The following is a 1728-nucleotide window of genomic DNA, read 5'->3' as shown; positions in this document are numbered from 1 at the left end:
ACTCTAACCTAAAGGGGTCGGAAAGCCTTCCTGAAGGGCTGATAGGTCTGTCTGGGCCGTGGTCCCACTGCTCTTGGGATGCATGGCCCACAGAGGTCATTTTTGGGGGGTAATGCCTCCAATTTGGAGAGACGGGTCTCAATGGCCTCATCTGTATTAGGTGACTGTTTCCCCGCCCGTAGCTGATAGACCCTGCAGTGAACAAGTACTCCAGGGGGCCAGTCAGTTTCCTCTCCCAGTAGACTGAAATGTGGAATGGAGAGTCTCTGAGGCCGACCCACTGGAGCCAAATCCTGGGGATAGCAGCCCTCTAGAGCAGGGTTTCTCAGCCTTGGCTCCTCTGGAATTTGGGGCCGATTAACTCTTTGCTGGAGTTGGCGTAGGATGTTCAGCAGCATTCCTGGCCTCCACCCAGGGAGGCCTCTAGCACCTCACCTCTAGTCGTGATAGCCGGGAATGTCTCCAGACATTGCCAGATTGTGTGGCAAAGTCACCCCTATTTGGGAACCACTTGCCTTGAGTGACAGTCCCCAAATTTGTGAGCTGTCCTATCCCTGTCTTTATTCAGATATAGCAGCTAAACTCTTCTTTTGAAACTGAGAGGCATCCCAGAGCCTGCTAATAATTCAGTGCCAATTTCCATGTCTTGCAACCCAAAGTATCCTTATTTCTACAGTTCTGAAGGTTGAATGGAGTTTGTTACACAGACAAGGCTTGGGTGGGCATTTGGGGTAGAGGAACTGTGTGTACACGTGTGTAGAATGGTACTGTAGGAGCACTGGGTACCACCAGAGCTGCTCATTAAAGGTGGGGGGTGGGCTGGAGAGACACAAGGGCTGGCCCATGCTTTGCAGGCCACACTCAAGTGTGCAGACCAAGTGACTGTGGCTCTGGGACCCTCCATAACTTACATAAGATCAGTGCTTTCCACAGAATCAAAGGCCTCTGGCTGTCTTCCCTTGGATTAGGATAGAAGGCAATTAAAGTCTAGAGTTTGGGGATTTAGAGGATTCTGTTCACCTGAGACTGTTTCTTCTTGCTGAAGAATCAATTGCTCCTAGATCTGAACCCTGTCCATGTTTTCCAAAGTGAGGAACTGAAGGCGTGTTTGAGTTTTGCTCGATCCCCCATATCTTCTCAGTGAGTCCTCTAGGCTTGAGTCGGCCGGACGGCAGTGTCCCATTGTCCACTTGCTATGCATGCGTTCTGTATGTGCATGAGGACCTTTTGGATCACAGAGATCAGAGGCAAACTCAGATTATTTCAAGTTCCCGGGCACATTTTGAGGTGCTCTGCTCCTTTCCAAGCAGCCAAGCTGCAGAAACCTTCTTCTGCCCCTCGGAGATCAGCTCCTCTTAGCTTCAGATTCTACCTCTCTTGCTACTGTCCAGTAACAGATTTTCTGCAAGTATCAAGTCCAGGTTCCCAAAAGAGAGTCTAGTAGTTGGTTTAGTTGCTGCTCTAGGAGAGAGCTTTAGCTTCTGGCAAACTATAAACCACTGCCTTGGGGGGCTGTGTCCATCTCCAGGTGAAGGAGGCATAAAACATGGTAGGCCCTTTGAGGAAAGAGGGTCTCAGAAGAGGCTCGTGTGGAAGCAGGACTCCTAAGCTGCCCCAGAAGGGGAAGTGTCCTTGGCAGTCACCGTAATGAATGCTGGAGTCAGGGCTCAGCTGTAAGACTGATCTCCCCTTGCAAATTACAGGCCATAGCTTTGCATCCGGAATTCC

Source organism: Molossus molossus, unplaced genomic scaffold (assembly GCF_014108415.1).
Source record: "Molossus molossus isolate mMolMol1 unplaced genomic scaffold, mMolMol1.p scaffold_m16_p_17, whole genome shotgun sequence".
Classification (NCBI taxonomy): domain Eukaryota; kingdom Metazoa; phylum Chordata; class Mammalia; order Chiroptera; family Molossidae; genus Molossus; species Molossus molossus.
The sequence above is the reverse complement of the archived record's forward strand: the minus strand, read 5'-3'. Positions refer to the sequence as shown.